The following is a 19,587-nucleotide window of genomic DNA, read 5'->3' as shown; positions in this document are numbered from 1 at the left end:
ACAGGGGCCAAGTGACCAAGCGGGAATATTTCCAGCCTGTGACTGAGAACTGCCAGGAAAAAACTCACATTTTTAACAATCAAGATAAATACACCAACCCTGACTGGGATAGGGAGACCGTAATGGAAGTGGAGAGACTGCGAAAGCCTCCGTCTCCCTGCCACCCAGCACACAGCCCACAGATTCCCGAGGACCATGTCCCCGTCACTGATGTCATCACCATATTCAGGCCATCCCCAATTAAACTGGGCTTTGGTAATTTCTCATAAGATGGCCACTTGGAAGTTGGAACATGTATTCCCCTAAACCTGGAACTTGGGTTAGATTTGTGGAATTTGTCTTCTTTTGGTTGAGTGGCCTTATCCACAGTGGACCACCACCACCAGCCACACTGCCTGCTGGCCCTTCCTCCACATAGCCCTGGCCCTCATGCAAGGAGGGTGCTTGATGTTCTTCCTTAATTCTGAAGAATCAGAGGCAGATGTATGTAAAGTCTCTTGTAAGAAAATGGTATTTTCCTTAAAGTGATACTGGGCCGGGCGCGGTGGCTCAAGCCTGTAATCCCAGCACTTTGGGAGGCCGAGGCAGGTGGATCACGAGGTCAAGAGATCGAGACCATCCTGGTCAACGTGGTGAAACCCCATCTCTACTAAAAATATAAAAAATGGGCTGGGCATGGTGGCGCGTGCCTGTAATCCCAGCTACTCGGGAGGCTGAGGCAGGAGAATTGCCTGAACCCAGGAGGCGGAGGTTGCGGTGAGCCGAGATCGCGCCATTGCACTCCAGCCTGGGTAACAAGAGCGAAACTCTGTCTCAAAAAAAAAAAAAAAAAAAGAAAGTGATACTAATGGACATCAACTTGGTCGTATGTGTGATGCAGACTTTCAGGCACTTTACATGTATTAAATTCATTTCACTTTTTGCAGTTCTGTGAGTTAGGCGCTACCTTCGTTGGTTCTGGAGGCCGAAGGAATTGCCATAGACCAGGGGGGCTTTTAAAGAATAGAAACGTATTTTCTGCAGTTCTGAAGGCTGGAAGTCAGAGATTCGGTGCCAACATGCCCTGGTGAGGCCCCTCTTCTGGGTGGCAGACTGTGGGCGTCTCCTTGTCTCCTCTGTTTGACTTTTTTTCCTAAGGTAAGGTCTGGTTCCGTCTTCCAGGTTGGAGTGCGGCAGCGTGATCTCAGCTCACTGCATCTCCATCTCCAAGGCTCAGACCGAAGTCATCCTCCCACCTCAGCCTCCCGCCTGGCTGGGACTACGGGTGCCCGTGTTCTAATTTTTGCCTCTATGAGATCAATTTCTTTTGTAGCTTCCACCTATAAGTGAGAATATGCGGGGCATTTAACTTCCTCTTCTCGGCTTATTTCCCTTAACAAATGTCCTCCAGTTCTATCCATGTTGCTGCAATGACAGAGGTTATTTATTGATTTATTATTTTTTTAAGAAGAAGTCTCACTCTGCCATCCGGGCTAGAGTGCAGAAGTCCAATCAGGACTCAGCACAAGCACAACCTTCTGAGTTCAAGTGATCCTCCCACCTCGGACTCCGGAGTAGCTAGGATGACAGGTGAGTGCCCCCAAGTGCAGCTGATTTTGGGGGTGTATTTTGTACAGATGGGGTTATACCATATTTCCCAGGCTGTTCTCTAATTCCTGGGCTCGAGCGATCCACCTACCTCATCCTCCCAAAGTGTGAGGATTACAGGCATGAGCCACAGTGCCCGGCCAACAGAGTTTTATTCCTTGTCATGGCCGGCTAGCCGTTCGTGGTGCACATATGCTGTATTTCCCTTATACATTCGTCTGTCATTGGAAGGTCAGTGGTTGAAGGGCTTAACTTCCATCCTCACACCACCCGATGATTCCAACCCAGATCAGAGAACCTGGACCTCCTACAGGCATTTCCTACACCTTTCCTTCCACCTTCCAAAAGCAGCACTTTCCATCCAGTTAATGAAAACCTCATTCTTACCGTTGCTCAGGATAAGATTCTTGGAGTGATTTTTTTGGTTCCTCTTTTATGCTAACACATCCAATCCATCAGAGAATCCTGTCAAATACTCCTTTAAAATATGTTCGGAAAGCAGCAGCTCCAATCCTCCCGCAGTGGTACCAGCTCTATCATCTCATCTGGTCTCATCTGGGCTACCGCAATAGCTTCCCAACTGGACTCTGCTTCCTCACTCAGCCTATTTTCAACACAGGCGCTTAGGAGATCCCGCTGACATGGGAAAAAGGTAAGATTAGCTTCTCTTCTCGAAAGCTCCCATACCAGTGAGGTTGTTAGGTATGCTGCACTAACCAGCAAACCCTGAGACCTCAGGGGCTCAACACATAAAGGTTAACTGGTCACTCCCGTGCAGCCCTCTGGGACTCCTCAGGACTTCAGCAAAGCTCCCATCCAGTGATGACTGAAAGATGCAGGCTGCTTTTGCCCTGTACCTGTGTCTTTCACGGGGCAATGTCAGTGGAAGGAAGAGCACAGTGAACTCACCTGTGCTCCCGCTGCTCTGTTCCAGCCTGTCTACTGGCCACTCAAATGGGCTGGAAATGTAGGTGAGTACATTGGGTCAGCATTCAATGTTTCTGCCATGCCCTCCAGTAGCTTCCTTTCTCCTTTGGAATTAAAGACACAGTTCTGACGAGGGACACACCATTCTTCCCTCCGCTCAGGGTCTTTGCACTGACTGCTGATCCTGCCTACAGCGCCCTCCTGATGCTCTTTCCTAATGGAATCTTCTTACTGAGATAATTGTAGACTCACACGCAGTTGTGAGAAATGAGACAGGAAGAGCCTCTGTGCTCCTTGTCCAGTTTCCCTAAACGGTATCACTTAGGAAGGTCTGGCATCATGTCACAGCCAGAGACTGACATTGCTACCACCCTCCGGCCTCACTCACATAGCTCTGTGTGTCCCTGTATCTACTTCTACACATTCCATCACACGCCTAAGCTCCTGTCTCCACCACCACAGTCAAGATGCAGACATTCCCCTCCCCACAGGGATTCCTCCTGCTGCCTTTTAATTTCCGCCCCACCTCCCTCCCACCACTGCCTCCTCTATCCTGCCCTTAGGCCTGAAAGTCACTAATCTGTTCACCATTTCTAAAATTGTGTCATTTCAAGAATGTTATATAAAGGAATCACACGATGTGTCCTAACTCAGTGGCTGGGCACGTGCCTATGCTTCCTAAACAGCAATATTTAGGATTCCAAAGAGCAAAGGCAAGAGGAGTAATTCTGATCTTCCCTATGCACTTCCAGCCATGAAATGTAGCCTGAGATGCAGGTGCCACAGCAGCTGAGGGTGCCTGGTTCCCACAGGGCGCCTTGCACACTCCCTGAGCAACTGGCAGGGGCTCCTGGGCCACCTCTGCTTTCCATCCCTTCAGCCCCATTTCCCTACCAGAGAATCCTTTTATTATGTTAAAATTAGACGTCATTACTAGAATTAGAAAGGAAAATACCAGCTGCTTTCGTCCTCCAGGAAGCACTAATTAGCCAGCAGCCACCCTGATCTCAGGCGACCAGGGAGCTGGTGCAGTAATTAGAAGCCCGCTGCCTCCTGTGCACTGGAACTCAGGCTGCTACACCTTCTGAGCTGATGGATTTTTAGGGTCTGGAATTTCCCCCCGCACTAACCTTGCATTTGATGCACATCTCCTTCCACAATAGCTTCTCACTGGTCTCTGATTTCCAGCCAACCTAATCTTGCACAAAACAGCTAAATTCATCTCCCTGAACAGTTCCGATCAGATAACTTTCTCGCCCCACATTTTTCAGCATGATCCCCACACAGCATGTAAACCACCATCCAGACGTCTCCACCTGGCCCTGCAGGCTTTCTCTAGAGGGACCCAAGCCCAGATTCCTGGCCTCTTGTCAGCCCCTGACTTCCTGACTTCCCTGCCCACTGAGAGACAGGTCCTGGCTCGGGTTCCCCTACTCGGCACTCTCACCTTAGAGACAAAAACAAAACCTGCACCCCGACTGCTGCGGTTTGAATGCTTGTGTCCCCTCCAAATCCTTATGTAGAAATTGAATCCCCAAAGTGAGGGTATAGGTTGAGCATCCTAGTTCTGAAAATCTGAAATCTAAAATGCTCTAAAATCTGAAACTGTATGAACGCTGGCATGACACTCAACGGAAATGCTCACTGGAATACCACGTGTGATCCAGCACTCCCACTGCTGGTGTATATCCAAAGGAAAAGCAATCAGTACGTCAAAGACATCTCCACACTCCCATGGTTACTGTAGCACTATTCACCACAGCCAAGATGTGAGAGCAGCCTCAGTGTCCATCAACAGAGGAAGGAATGATACATACATACAATGAAAGAGTACTCAGCCATTAAAGAAAAGAATGAAATTCTGTCATGTGCAGCAACATGGATAAAACTGGAAGTCATTGTAGAATTTTGAATTTTGGATTTTCAAATGTGGGCTGCTAGACCAGTAAGTATACATAATACAATTATTCAAAGATCTGAAATTCAAAACACTTCTGGTCCCAAGCATTTCAGATAAGGGATGCACAACTTGCCTTAGGGGTGGTGCCTTGGGAAGGTGAGTCTGTCATCTCACAAAGTAGACCCTCAGGAATGGGATTAGTGCCCTTGCAAAAGAAGCCCTGGAGAGTTCTCTTGCCCTTTCCACTATCTGAGATGCCAGAAAGAAGGTGCCATCTATGAACCAGGAAGTGGGCCCTCACCAGACAACGGAATCTGCAGGTGCCTTCAATCCTGGACTTCCCAGTCTCCAGACTGTGAGAAAGAAATTTCTGTTGTTTGTAAGTTACCCAGTCTCAGATATTTATCTATGACATCTGGAACTGATAAGACACAGACCATGGAAGGCCAAGGCAGGTGGAACATGAGGTCAGGGAACTGAGACCGTCCTAGCTAACATGATGAAATGCCATCTCTACTAAAAATACAACAACAAAAACTAGCCAGGTGTGGTGGGGCACGCCTGTAGTCCCAGCTACTTGGGAGGCTGAGGCAGGAGACTGGCTTGAACCTGGGAGGCAGAGGTTGCAGTGAACAGACATCGCACCATTGTACTCCAGCCTGGGCAGCAGAGCAAGACTTCATCAAAAATAAAAGAGAGAGAGAGAGAGACAGAGAGAGAGAGAGACAGAGAGAGAGATATCAATAAAATAAGAATCCTTAGGTGTGTTATGTGTGGGGAAAGAGACATGGTAGCATTTTTAAAAAGCTGCCCATGGCTCAGCCAGGATGGAGAACTGCTGCCCCAAGCCAGCTCCAGTGGCCGCAGGAAGCTGAGAATGGGCTGCACGCATCCCAGACCTGGAATGAGATGTGTGGATGGGTTTTTAGGGATGTCTATCTTCCAGCCACAGCGTTTAACACAGCCCTGGCAGTTCCGTGTCACCGTGATTGGGGTTTTCCTCACCTGTTGAGGTGTATGTTCTCCCTTTAACTTGACCTTGCAGGTGGGGCCTGCTGCCCTCCTCCCTGGCTCCTGCACTCACAGCGTCCTGCCTGCCACTGTGAGCTGTGTTCTCCCACTCTGGCTGCTACTGTGTCAGTTTGCTGTAGCCCCTGGGACGCTGTTCGCCGCAGGCTCACCTGCAATCGAGATTTCCCTCTGTAGCTCAGCGTCTGCCTTCCCTCTGTTCACAGGTGTCTTGGTTGGATTTACTTACAGAAAACTGTTGAGGGTGCTAAAATGGAAGTTTCCTCCACACACCAAAGACAGTCAAGGTGTGATTAAAAAGGCACATGTCTGATCATTACCCGCAGAATTTACAAAAGAAAGTCTCATGTGTTTTGTACTCTCATCCTCTGGAGAAAAAAACACAGGAGAATGAGAAGAAAAGGGAGGGAGAGAGAAGCCAACCGAGGACTGGAGGGTGGCCTTGGCGTGAGCTTGATGCTGTGTGCTGGTTCATTCCCACCTCTTCCTACGCACTCGCCTGGACGGTGCCTGTGCCTCCCCCATCTAGGTTGTAGAGCCCTGGAGAGGCCTTCCAAGTCCTCTCTGGAAAGCTGGGGCTGGAGACCTCTCTACCTGAGAATCCCAGAGGCAGCCCCGATGGCTCACAGCTGTGGTGGCAGAGGCAGAGGTGAGCAGTACCTGACACAGCCCTACCCTCTAGCTACTGGGACAGGCAGGAGGCCGACGAGGCCAACGACGCTGACATATCTCCTGGACCTGAAGCAGGAGCAGGAGCAGCTCTAGAAATCTGGAAGAAGTCCCCATGGGGATACCTGGGAACACGATCGTGACCAGAGAAACAACCCCCCAGGCACTGAAATCTTCTAAGAACCCAAAAAGGTCCCGGAAGTTGGGAGTTTCATCATCTGCAGATTGCCAGGCACGTGAGACAATCGTGCAAACCTGACTGGCTAGCTAGGAAAACAGGCTGCCTGCCCTGGGCTGGCCTTTTCCTTCTCACAGTCTTCTCTTACGCCAAGAAACACGCAAATTTAAAACTGCAAGTGGGACTCAAAATTAAATCCCAGAGACTAGATATCAAAAACCAGAAGGAGAATGAAAAGAAAAAGGTGCGCAATGTCCCCACCTCCTCACACTGCCGCCCAAACTCCAGCCTCCACAGTGATGGCACAATGTCCCCACCTCCTCACACTGCCGCCCAAACTCCAGCCTCCACAGTGATGGCACAATGTCCCCACCTCCTCACACTGCCGCCCAAACTCCAGCCTCCACAGTGATGGCACAATGTCCCCACCTCCTCACACTGCCACCCAAACTCCAGCCTCCAAAGGGACTGCACAATGTCCCCACCTCCTCACACAACCGCCCAAACTCCAGCCTCCAAAGGGACTGCACAATGTCCCCACCTCCTCACACTGCCTCCCAAGCTCCATCTTCCCACAGCGACAGCACAAAGTCTCCACCTCCTCACACTGCCTCCCAGACTCCAGCCTCCACAGCAACTACACAATGTCTCCACCTCCTCACACTGCCTCCCAAGCTCCATCTTCCCACAGCGACAGCACAAAGTCTCCACCTCCTCACACTGCCTCCCAGACTCCAGCCTCCACAGCAACTACACAATGTCTCCACCTCCTCACACTGCCTCCCAGACTCCAGCCTCCACAGAGACTGCACAATGTCTCCACCTCCTCACACTGCCTCCCAGACTCCAGCCTCCACAGCGAGTGCACAATGTCTCCACCTCCTCACACTGCCTCCCAGACTCCAGCCTCCACAGCGAGTGCACAATGTCTCCACCTCCTCACACTGCCTCCCAGACTCCAGCCTCCACAGCGAGTGCACAATGTCTCCACCTCCTCACACTGCCTCCCAAACTCCAGCCTCCACAGCGAGTGCACAATGTCTCCACCTCCTCACACTGCCTCCCAGACTCCAGCCTCCACAGCAACTAAACAATGTCTCCACCTCCTCACACTGCCTCCCAGACTCCAGCCTCCACAGCAACTGTAAAGTTCATAAACCTTCTCACACTGCCTCCCAAATTCCAGCCTCCATACTGAGTGCACAATGTCTGCAACTCCTCACACTGCCTCCGAAACTGCAGCCTCCACAGCGAGTGCACAATGTCTCCACGACCTCACACAACCTCCTAAACTCCAGTCTCCACAGCGACTACACAATGTCTCCACCTCCTCACACTGCCTCCCGCCTCCCGCCTCCAGCCTCAAGAGTGATGGCACAATGACTCCACACTGACTGCAAAATTTCTCTACCTCTAACACTGACTCCCAAATTCCCGCCTCCAAAGCGACTGTATAAAGTCTCCACCTCCTCACACTGCCTCCCAACCTCCAGCCTCAACAGCAACTGTAAAGTTCATAAACCTCCTCACACTGCCTCCCAAATTCCAGCCTCCATACTGAGTGCACAATGTCTGCAACTCCCCACACTGCCTCCGAAACTGCAGCCTCCACAGCGAGTGCACAATGTCTCCACGACCTCACACTGCCTCCCAATCTGAAGCCTCCACAGCAATGGAAAAATGTCTCCACCTCCTCACACGGCCTCCCAAACTCCAGCCTCCAAAGGGACTGCACAATGTCTCCACCTCCTCACACTGCCTCACAAACTCCAGCATCCAAAGGGATTGCACAATATCTCCACCTCCTCACACTGCCTCCCAAACTCCAGCTTCTAAAGGGACTGCACAATGTCTCCACCTCCTCACACTGCCTCCAAAACTCCAGCTTCTAAAGGGACTGCACAATGTCTCCACCTCCTCACACTGCCTCCCAAACTCCAGCTTCTAAAGGGATTGCACAATGTCTCCACCTCCTCACACTGCCTCCCAAACTCCAGCTTCTAAAGGGACTGCACAATGTCTCCACCTCCTCACACTGCCTCCCAAACTCCAGCTTCTAAAGGGACTGCACAATGTCTCCACCTCCTCACACTGCCTCCCAAACTCCAGCATCCAAAGGGATTGCACAATATCTCCACCTCCTCACACTGCATCCCAAACTCCAGCCTCCACAGCGACTACACAATGTCTCCACCTCCTCACACTGCCTCCCAGACTCCAGCCTCCACAGAGACTGCACAATGTCTCCACCTCCTCACACTGCCTCCCAGACTCCAGCCTCCACAGCGAGTGCACAATGTCTCCACCTCCTCACACTGCCTCCCAGACTCCAGCCTCTACAGAGACTGCACAATGTCTCCACCTCCTCACACTGCCTCCCAGACTCCAGCCTCTACAGAGACTGCACAATGTCTCCACCTCCTCACACTGCCTCCCAGACTCTAGCCTCCACAGCGACTACACAATGTCTCCACCTCCTCACACTGCCTCCCAGACTCCAGCCTCTACAGAGACTGCACAATGTCTCTACCTCCTCACACTGCCTCCCAGACTCAAGCCTCCACAGAGACTGCACAATGTCTCCACCGCCTCACACTGCCTCCCAGACTCCAGCCTCCACAGAGACTGCACAATGTCTCCACCTCCTCACACTGCCTCCCAAACTCCAGCCTCCACAGAGACTGCACAATGTCTCCACCTCCTCACACTGCCTCCCAGACTCCAGCCTCCACAGCGAGTGCACAATGTCTCTACCTCCTCACACTGCCTCCCAAACTCCAGCCTCCACAGCGAGTGCACAATGTCTCCACCTCCTCACACTGCCTCCCAAACTCCAGCCTCCACAGAGACTGCACAATGTCTCCACCTCCTCACACTGCCTCCCAGACTCCAGCCTCCACAGAGACTGCACAATGTCTCCACCTCCTCACACTGCCTCCCAGACTCCAGCCTCCACAGAGACTGCACAATGTCTCCACCTCCTCACACTGCCTCCCAGACTCCAGCCTCCACAGCGACTGCACAATGTCTCCACCTCCTCACACTGCCTCCCAAACTCCAGCCTCCACAGCGACTGCACAATGTCTCCACCTCCTCACACTGCCTCCCAGACTCCAGCCTCCACAGCGACTGCACAATGTCTCCACCTCCTCATACTGCCTCCCAGACTCCAGCCTCCACAGCGACTAAACAATGTCTCCACCTCCTCACACTGCCTCCCAGACTCCAGCCTCCACAGCAACTAAACAATGTCTCCACCTCCTCACACTGCCTCCCAACCTCCAGCCTCCACAGCAACTGTAAAGTTCATAAACCTCCTCACACTGCCTCCCAAATTCCAGCCTCCATACTGAGTGCACAATGTCTGCAACTCCTCACACTGCCTCTGAAACTGCAGCCTCCACAGCGAGTGCACAATGTCTCCACGACCTCACACAGCCTCCTAAACTCCAGTCTCCACAGCGACTGCACAATGTCCCCACCTCCTCACACTCTCTCCAAAACTCCAGCCTCTACAGGGACCGCACTTTGTCTTCACCTCCTGAAAATGCTTCCCAAACTCCATCCCCAGAGCAGGTGCACAATGTCTCCACCTCCTCACACTGCCTCCCAAACTCCAGCATCCACAGTGACTGCACAGTATCTCCACCTCCTCATACTGCCTCCCGAACTACAGACTCCAGAGAGTGCACAATGCCCCCACCTCCTCACACTGCCCCCCAAACTTTAGCCTCCACAGAGAGTCCACAATGACCCCACGACCTCACACTGCCCCCCAAACGCCAGCCTCCACAGAGCGTGCACAATGCCCCCACCTCCGCAAACTGCCCCCCAAACTCCAGCCTCCACAACAACTGCACAATGTCTCCACCTCCTCACACTGCCTCCCAAACTCCAGCATCCACAGCGACTGCACAATGTCTCCACCTCCTCACACTGCCCCCCAAACTCCAGCGTCTACAGGGACGGCACATACTCTCCACCTCCTCAAAACGCTTTCCAAAATCTAGCCTCCACAAAAAGTGCACAATGTTTCCACCTCCTCACACTGCCTCCCAAACTCCAGCCTCCACAGAGGGCACAATGCGCCCACCTCCTCACACTGCCCCCCAAACTCCAGCCTACGAGGCAACTGCACAATGTCTCCACCTCCCAAAACTTCCTTCCAAACTCCAGCTTCCAAAAAAGACTGGACAATGTCTCCACCTCCTCATTTGGCCTCCAAAACTCCAGCCTCCACAGAGACTGCACAATGTCTACACCTCCCCATAGTGCCTCCCAATCTCCAGCCTCCAAGGGGACTGAACAACGCCTCCACCTTCTCACACTGCCCCCCCCAAACTCCAGCCTCCACAACGAGTGCACAATGTCTCCACGTCCTCACACTGCCTCCCAGACTCCAGCCTCCACAACGAGTGCACAATGTCTCCACGTCCTCACACTGCCTCCCAAACTCCAGCCTCCACAGCGATGGCAGAATGTCTCCACCTCCTCACGCTGCCTCCCAAACTCGGGTTTCTAAAAGCACTGCAGTAAGTTTTCACCTCCCCACACTGCCTCCCAAACTCCAGCCTCCAGAGAGGGCACAATGCGTCCACCTCCTCACACTGCCCCCCAAACTCCAGCCTCTACAGAGTGCACAATGCTTCCACCTCCTCACACTGCCCCCCAAACTCCAGCCTCCACAACGAGTGCATAGTGCACCCACCTCCTCACACTGCCCCCCAAACTCAGCCTCCACAATTAGTGCACAATGCCCCCACCTCCTCACACTGCCCCCCAAATTCCAGCCTCCACAGAGAGTGTACAATGCTTCCACCTCCTCACACTGCCCCACAAACTCCAGCCTCCACAGAGTGCACAATGTGCCCACCTCTTCACACTGCCCCCGAACTCCAGCCTCCACAGAGAGTGTACAATGCCGCCACCTCCTCACACTGCCCCCTAAACACCAGCCTCCACAGAGTGTGCACAATGCTCCCACCTCTTCACACTGCCCCCCATACTCCAGCCTCAACAGAGTGGAAAATGCCCCCACCTCCTCACATTGCCCCCGAAACTCCAGCCTTTACAGAAAGCGCACAATGCCACCACCTCCTCACACTGCCCCCCAACCTCCAGCCTCCACAGAGTGCACAATGTCCCCACCTCCTCACACTACCTTCCAAACTCCAGCCTCCACAGAGAGTGCACAATGCCCCCACCTCCTCACACTGCCCCCCAAACTCCAGCCTCGAGAGTGCACAATGCCACCTCCTCACACTGCCCCCCAAACTCCAGCCTCCACAACGAGTGCACAATGCCCCCACCTCCTCACACTGCCCCCCAAACTCCAGTTTCCACAATTAGTGCACAATGCCCCCACCTCCTCACACTGCTCCCCAAACTCCACCCTCCACGAGTGCACAATGGGCCCACCACCTCACACTGCCCCCAAAACACCAGCCTCCACAGAGAGTGCACAACGTCTCCACCTCCTCACACTGCCTCCCAAACTCCAGCCTCCACAGCGACTGCACAATCTCTCCACCTCCTCACACTACCTCCGAAATTCCAGCCTTCACAGCGAGTGCACAATGCCTCCACCTCCTCACACTGCCTCCTAAACTCCAGCCTCCACGAGTGCACAATCTCTTCACCTCCTCATACTGCCTCCCAAACTCCAGCCTCCACAGCAAGTGCACAATGCCCCCACCTCCTCACACTGCCCCCCAAACTCCAGCCTCCACAACGAGTGCACAATGCCCCCACCTCCTCACACTGCCCCCCAAACTCCAGCCTCCACAATGAGTGCACAATGCCACCTCCTCACACTGCCCCCCAAACTCAGCCTCCACAATTAGTGCACAATGCCCCCACCTCCTCACACTGCCCCCCAAACTCCAGCCTCCACAACGAGTGCACAATGCCCCCACCTCCTCACACTGCCCCCCAAACTCCAGCCTCCACAACGAGTGCACAATGCCCCCACCTCCTCACACTGCCCCCCAAACTCCAGCCTCCACAACGAGTGCACAATGAGCCCACCTCCTCACACTGCCCCCCAAATTCCAACCTCCATGAGTGCACAATGGGCCCACCTCCTCACACTGCCCCCCAAATTCCAGCCTCCATGAGTGCACAATGGGCCCACCTCCTCACACTGTCCCCCAAACTCCAGCCTCCACAACGAGTGCACAATGCCCCCACCTCCTCACACTGCCCCCCAAACTCCAGCCTCCACAATGAGTGCACAATGCCACCTCCTCACACTGCCCCCCAAACTCAGCCTCCACAATTAGTGCACAATGCCCCCACCTCCTCACACTGCCCCCCAAACTCCAGCCTCCACAACGAGTGCACAATGCCCCCACCTCCTCACAATGCCCCCCAAACTCCAGCCTCCACAACGAGTGCACAATGCCCCCACCTCCTCACACTGCCCCCCAAACTCCAGCCTCCACAACGAGTGCACAATGAGCCCACCTCCTCACACTGCCCCCCAAATTCCAGCCTCCATGAGTGCACAATGGGCCCACCTCCTCACACTGACCCCCAAATTCCAGCCTCCATGAGTGCACAATGGGCCCACCTCCTCACACTGCCTCCCAAACTCCAGCCTCCACAACGAGTGCACAATGCCCCCACCTCCTCACACTGCCCCCCAAATTCCAGCCTCCATGAGTGCACAATGGGCCCACCTCCTCACACTGCCCCCCAAACTCCAGCCTCCACAACGAGTGCACAATGCCACCTCCTCACACTGCCCCCAAAACTCAGCCTCCGCAATTAGTGCACAATGCCCCCACCTCCTCACACTGCCCCCCAAACTCCAGCCTCCACAACGAGTGCACAATGCCACCTCCTCACACTGCCCCCCAAACTCAGCCTCCACAATTAGTGCACCATGCCCCCACCTCCTCACACTGCCCCCCAAACTCCAGCCTCCACGAGTGCACAATGCCACTCCCTCACACTGCCTCCCAAACTCCAGCCTCCACAGCGAGTACAAAATGTCTCCACCTCCTCACACTGCCTCCAAACTCCAGCCTCCACAGCGACTGCACAATGTCTCCACCTCCTCACACTGCCTCCCAAACTCCAGCCTCCACAGAGACTACACAATGTCTCCACCTCCTCACACTGCCTCCCAAACTCCAGCCTCCACAGCGAGTACAAAATGTCTCCACCTCCTCACACTGCCTCCAAACTCCAGCCTCCACAGCGACTGCACAATGTCTCCACCTCCTCACACTGCCTCCCAAACTCCAGCCTCCACAGCGACTGCACAATGTCTCCACCTCCTCACACTGCCTCCCAAACTCCAGCCTCCACAGCGACTGCACAATGTCTCCACCTCCTCACACTGCCTCCCAAACTCCAGCCTCCACAGCGACTGCACAATGTCTCCACCTCCTCACACTGCCTCCCAAACTCCAGCCTCCACAGCGACTGCACAATGTCTCCACCTCCTCACACTGCCTCCCAGACTCCAGCCTCCACAGCGAGTGCACAATGTCTCCACCTCCTCACACTGCCTCCCAAACTACAGCCTCCACAACTACTATACAATGTCTCCACCACCTCACACTGCCTCCCAAACTCCAGCCTCCACAGCGACTGCACAATGTCTCCACCTCCTCACACTGCCTCCCAAACTCCAGCCTCCACAGCGAGGCCAGAACAGGGTACAACGCTGTCAGCTGTAGGTTCCAGCATAAGGTTGCAGGTTTGTGGGATTCTCACACCGAGCTTCTCACTGTGACCTAGGGCAGGGCTGCCATTCCCTGGGATTGCACAGTGCAGTCAGGGACCTGCCTAGATGCTCACACTGACTTTCCTGGACAGACCCCAGCTGATATCCACATCTGCGTGCTCACTCATTCCGCCACCGCACCCTCAGTGCGGACAGAGGGACTCAAACAGCACCCGCAGGGGCAGCATGAGGGCAGCATTATTTGGCACTCCACCTGCACCAGGCACTGTGATAGGCGCCCCCACTGACCTTGCTGAATCCCTCAAACCTCTGAGGTCAGCTCCATGACTTCAGCCATTTTACAGAAAAGAAGGCTGAGGTTTGAGGAGGTTGGTAAGCCCAGAAAGTAATCTGGTCAGGATTCCAATGGGTGTTCTGCTCACTGGAGCACCTGATACAGAGGGGCTCCACGAAGGTTTGTCGAGTGAATGAACACTGCCTAGCTCCCAATCTATGCTACTTAACCGTGCAAAGCTCTGTTCTGGCTTCAGTTGGTTGTATCTTTCAAAAATAACCAATCATTTTAGTTTATTTTAGAGTCCCATCTATCTCTTTAATAGAAGTATACTAAATAGAAGGTTTTGAGCCACCTGTTCCAAAACCTTGTTAAATTATTTTTCTTTTCATTTTTTAGTTATAAAAAGTTATTGACCAGGCACAGTGGCTCATGCCTGTAATCCCAGCACTTTGGGAGGCTGAGGTGGGTGGATCATGAGGTCAGGAGTTCAAGACCAGCCTGGCCAAGACGGTGAAACCTCTTCTCTACCAAAAAACATAAAAATCAGCCAGGTGTGGTGGCAGGTGCCTGTAATCCCAGCTACTAGGGAGGCTGAGGCAGAGAATTGCTTGAACCTGGGAGGCGGAGGTTGCCATGAGCAGAGATCATGTCACTGCACTCCAGCCTGAGTGACAGAGCAAGACTCCGTCTCAAAAAAAAAATATTTAAAACAAAAAATTATTGACATATAATAATTACACATATTATACAATGTGGAACCCGGTCTGCATTCCGTATTTATGGGGTACATGGCAATGTTTCAACACATATTATGTACGGTGATCAGATGAGGATTGGCACTTCCATTTCCTCAAACATTTACCATTCATTTATGTTGGGAGCGCTCAACATCCCCCTCCTGTAACGTATTATTGTGAATCATGGTCAACCCGTAGTGCTGTAGAGCCCTGGAGCCGATTCCTTCCAACCAGCTGGAGACGTGCGCCCTTTAGCAAGTCTCTTCCTCTCCCCCTTCCCTATCCTTCACAGCCTGCAGTATCTCTGTTCTACTTTTTCCTTCCTTCTATGAGATCAACTTTTTTTAGCTTCCACAGATGAGTGAGAACGAGCGAGGCTTCAGTTTCTGTTCCCGGCGTAGTTCGCCTCACATCATGTCCTCCAGCCCTGTCCTGTTGCTGCAGATGACAGGGCTCTTTTCTTTTTTATGGCTGAGTAGTATTTCATAATGCATATGCCCCACTTTCGTTACCCGCTCATCTGTGTTCGGACACCTGGGACGACTCTACACCTTGGCCGTGGTGAACAGTGCTGAGACAAACACGGGTGCAGATGTCTCTTCCGTATCCTCATTTCCCTTCCTTTGGAGAAATGCCCAGCAGTGGGATTGCTGGGTCATATGGTAGTTCTATTTGTGGTGTTTTGAGGAACCTCCATACTGTTCTCTAGAGTGGCTGTACTAGTTCAAAAACTTATTTTTAATTTCTTTAAATGGTGGTGTGAGGTTGACATTATGGTTTTGCCCTGAAGAATTTTCTAACCATTTCTGACGAAGTATATTAAATACTGCCTTTCAAATTTTTATGCACAAAAAAAATTTCTTTCCAAGGATTTTGTTAAAATGAAGAGTCAGACTCCGTGGGCGTGGTGTGGGGCCTGAGACTCTGCATTTCCAACAAGCTGCCAGGTGATCTGAAGCCGCTTGTCTGAGGACCACACTTTGAAAAGCAAGACGTCAGGCTCTCCCTCCCTAGACTTTGGCTCACATTGTTTGTAACTGATTTATAGTGAGGAAGCATTACTCATTATAGGTTATCTGACCCTTACCTTCAAACGATGGGGGCTGTCTCTAGAGCAGAGCACAGAAGACTGCTGTGGGTGGAACTGTGTCCTCCACAAAGTCACACGTTGAAGTCTTAAACTCCAGGATCTCAAATGTGGCCTCACTTGGAAATAGGGCCATCACAAATGTCATTTGTTCAGGTGAGGTCATACTGGGGCAGATGGCTCCTAATCATGTGACTGACATCTCTATAAAAAGACAAGACTGGCCGGGCGCGGTGGCTCACGCCTGTAATCCCAGCACTTTGGGAAGGCGAGGCGGGTGGATCACGGGGTCAGGAGCTCAAGACCAGCCTGGCCAAGACGGCGAAACCCCATCTCTACTAAAAATACAGAAAGTAGCTGGGCGTGGAGGTGCACCTATAGTCCCAGCTGCTCAGGAGGCTGAGGCAGAGAATTGCTTGAACCTGGGAGGCGGAGGCTGCAGTGAGCTGAGATCCTGTCACTGCCCCCCAGCCTGGGTGACAAAGACTCTGTCTCAAGGAAAACAAAAAAGCAGGAAAGATTCAGGGACAGAGGTCACATAAAGATGAAGGCAGAGATCGGGACGACACCTCTACAAGCCAAGGAGCACCAGAGACAGCAGCGAACTCCAGAAGCCGGGGCAGAGCCCTGAGGCAGCTTCTCCCTCACAGCCCCCAGAAGGAACCACCCTTGATGTCAGCCCTGCGCTCTCCCCCGAGAGAATACGCATGTCATAAGCCCCCGGTCTGCATTCCTTTCTTAGGGTAGCCCGAACCCGAGCAGACTAAACAGGGAAAGCGCACAGTAACACTCCAGCCCAGCCACAAAGCCGCCCCCGAGGACCTCTGGAAGCTCCTGCCTCGTTCTGTTCATAGAAGCGCAGTGTTGGGGGCAACGGCGGCGGAACCTTCACACGGCAAGTCCTAGAGGAAACATTATTCATATCACTTAAGGGACGCTTACCTGCTCACCTCTTCCCCCAGTTGGCCTTACTCCAGGCTGAGTCTGCTCCCTCACAGGCCTATCAACCGTTCTAGGCCACGGGCCACCACGCGCAGCGCTCCCTGGCCTCAACACTTCCTTTCGCTCCTCTCATCTGACACACCTGCCCCTTTCCTCACCTGCGCCTCAAGGCCCCCTAGTTCTTCCAGGCCCACCTCAGAGCCTCCTCCCTCAGGACGGCTTCCTTGGTTCCCTGGAAGGGAAATGACGAGTGTGTAAATTGTAGTCCTCAGTTTTTTACCCTTTTGTGTTAATCATAGCCTCCTAGGGGCTGTCTGAAGTCTCTCTAATGAGTGTAATTCTAAAGATGACCCCAACGATTCCATCCCTGGTTATTCAATCAGACACTAATTTGAGACTGCCACAAAGGATTTCCCGGATGTAATTATCATTCCACGTCAGTTGAACTTACCATCTGATGTGGGATGTAGGTAGGTGGGCCTGACCCAATCAGGTAAGCCCTTTGAAAACAGAAAACCTTCTCCAGCTGGTAGCAGAAGAGAAAGTAAGAGCCCAAGCATGGGAGGGAGTCACCATCACCGCTTGAGGATTTGGTGGGGGGTTGAGGGGAGGGTGGGACATATCAAGGAACGTGGGTGACGTCTAGAAGCTGACAGCAGCCCCTGGCTGACGGCCCACAAGGAAGCATGGTCTCTATTCTGCAACTGCAAGGAATGAAAATCGGCCACCGGCGTGAACAGGCTCAGAAGCAGGTTCTGCTCAGAGCTGCCAGGTCGGAGCCCAGTCCTGGGGACACCTAGATTGACGTTTGTGAGATCCAGAGTGGAGAACCCAGATGAGCCTGCTTGAGCCTCCGAGCTGCATACTTGGAGCCTGTGATTGGCTGATTTCAGTTGCTAATCTGGTGGCATCTGCTACGCAGCCTTGGAAACGAATACATTGCCCCAGCTGACAAAGGCTGGAGGACACTGGCTGCTCCCTCCCGCCTCCCCCGTGCACCCTTCCAGGGCCCTGAGCCCCACACAGGGCCTTTCCACCAACTGGCCCAGCTACTTGGTGATGCTGTGTTTCACTGCGTGCTGACGGTTGCTATGGTTTTTCCGCGTTTACTGAGGAAGATCAGTCACACAACCAGATGCCCACAATGCTTCTTGCAATCGGGTCTCCTATTTAGTTGAAAACAAGCCAGACCCTGCTCATGTCTATAATTTGAAATTAGCTTAACTGCAGTCAAGTTAAATGGCTCTCAGATGTGAAAATAAATCTGAGTGAAAGGAAAGTGAAAACTTAGGAGACCCACCTTCCTGCTGCTAGAATCCAAGCCCATCTGTCGATTTTCACGTGGCTATCCTTTCCCTCCCATGAAAGAAGAGTGTTGCTGGGTTGAAGATGGAGATGAACTAGTCCCGCTCTCTCCCACGGTGATGTATTTCCCCGTCGTTCACTTGCGGTTCTGCTTGGAATGCTTCAGTCTGTTCCAGCTGCTGTAACAAAATGCCATAAACGGGGAGGCTTATAAACAGCAGAAGTTTATTTCTCACAGTTCTGAAAGCTGGAAAGTCCAACCTCAAGGTGCGGGCAGATCTGGCGCCTGGTGAGGGCTCACTTCTGGGTTCATACCCAGCAGCTTCTCACTGTGTCCTCACTGAGTGAGGGAGCTCTCCAGGGCCTCCTTGTAAGGGCACTAATCCTATGCACCAGGGTCCACCCTCAGGACCGAAGCACCTCCCAAAGGCCCCCGCTCCTGCACCCATTACCTTGGGGGTTAGGTTTCAACACAGGAATTTTGAGGAAACACAACCATTCAGCTCTGAGCAGGTTGTAGCTTTAACTCCTTTAGGTTATTCACCTTTAACACGGGGTGCCAAATAATGTAACACTGCTTCGCAAAACGTGAAACCATGTTTCTCCCTATTGCTATCATGTTCTTTGTCTCATTTTATTTTTAATGTTTTGATGGCAGTGAAGTGGAGGCATCCTGGGCATGGGTCAAAAGTCCTGGAATGGAATGAAGCCTGTGTGCTGCCTTTTACTTTTTTTTTTTTTTCTGAGACAAGATCTTGCTCTGTCATCCAGTCAGAAGTGTAATGGCACCATCTCTGCTCACTGCAACCTCTGCCTCCCAGGTTCAAACAATTCTCTTGGCTCAGCCTCCCAAGTAGCTGGGACTACAGGTGCATGCCACAATGCCGGTCTAATTTTTGTATTTTTAGTAGAGGCAGGGGTTCACCATGTTGTGTCAGGCTGGTCTTGAATTCCTGACCTCAGGTGATCCACCCACTTCTGCCTCCCGAAGTGCTGGAACTACAGGTGTGGGCCACCACACCTGGCTAATTTTTGTATTTTTAGTAGAGATGGGGTTTCACCATGTTTGTCAGGCTGGTCTCGAACCCCTGAGCTCAGGCGATCCACCCACCTTGGAGCCTTTTTTCTTTCTAGGTGTGACTTGAGGAATCCCTCCCACTTTTTGTGATCTGGCTCTCTCTGTCCCCAGGGTGGGCTGAAGCCGCCCGTCCACACGGAGGCATGTGCACGCACCAGGGCGACTCTGACCCCCC

At 52.7% G+C, this 19,587-nt stretch overlaps 1 long non-coding RNA gene across 14 annotated transcripts in view; it reads right to left on the bottom strand.

Annotated features, from left to right (window-relative positions):
• Window positions 1–19,587, bottom strand: part of LOC103793569 (uncharacterized) — a 179,387-nt gene that overhangs the window by 12,352 nt on the left and 147,448 nt on the right. For 12 of the 14 annotated variants that reach the window (XR_013536497.1, XR_013536505.1, XR_013536499.1 and 9 more), the window contains 3 exons: window positions 18,330–18,513; window positions 17,188–17,261; window positions 16,088–16,989 (listed from right to left, as the gene is read on the bottom strand). This is a non-coding gene — a long non-coding RNA (uncharacterized LOC103793569). The remainder of the gene's footprint in view (window positions 1–16,087; window positions 16,990–17,187; window positions 17,262–18,329; window positions 18,514–19,587) is intronic. The other 2 variants (XR_013536509.1, XR_013536506.1) reach the window with 2 other exon arrangements.

This window comes from Callithrix jacchus, chromosome 6 (genome assembly GCF_049354715.1).
Source record: "Callithrix jacchus isolate 240 chromosome 6, calJac240_pri, whole genome shotgun sequence".
Lineage (NCBI taxonomy): Eukaryota > Metazoa > Chordata > Mammalia > Primates > Cebidae > Callithrix > Callithrix jacchus.
The sequence above is the reverse complement of the archived record's forward strand: the minus strand, read 5'-3'. Positions and strand labels throughout refer to the sequence as shown.